Source organism: Gavialis gangeticus, unplaced genomic scaffold, assembly GCF_001723915.1.
Source record: "Gavialis gangeticus isolate Ggan-Ray unplaced genomic scaffold, GavGan_comp1, whole genome shotgun sequence".
Taxonomy (NCBI): domain Eukaryota; kingdom Metazoa; phylum Chordata; order Crocodylia; family Gavialidae; genus Gavialis; species Gavialis gangeticus.
The window spans coordinates 1,597,778-1,598,125 of record NW_017728991.1 but is presented as its reverse complement, the minus strand read 5'-3'; positions in this window follow the sequence as shown (position 1 = coordinate 1,598,125).

The following is a 348-nucleotide window of genomic DNA, read 5'->3' as shown; positions in this document are numbered from 1 at the left end:
CGGCCCAATGGCAAGCGCCGGCGTCGCCCGGCCCCGCCTCCCCTCGTCTGCCCCCACGTGGGGCCGGCTTCGCTCGCGGCTGCCGGGGCAGGGGCGTGTGCAAGGGGGGAGCGCGCGGGGGCTTGCACGCGAGGAGGGGCGTGCAAGCACCGGGGCTCAAGGAGGGAGTGCACTGGGGGCTTGCACGCAGCAGGGTACGAGTGGGGGTGGGGTGTGCAAGGGGGCTGCACTAGGGGTTTCCATGGGGGTGTGCAAGGAGGGGCGCATGGGGGGTTGCATGGGCTGGGCAAGGGGGTTGTGCAAGGCGGTACGCTGCGGGGTGCCCCCGGAGTGCCAGGAGCAGGGTGC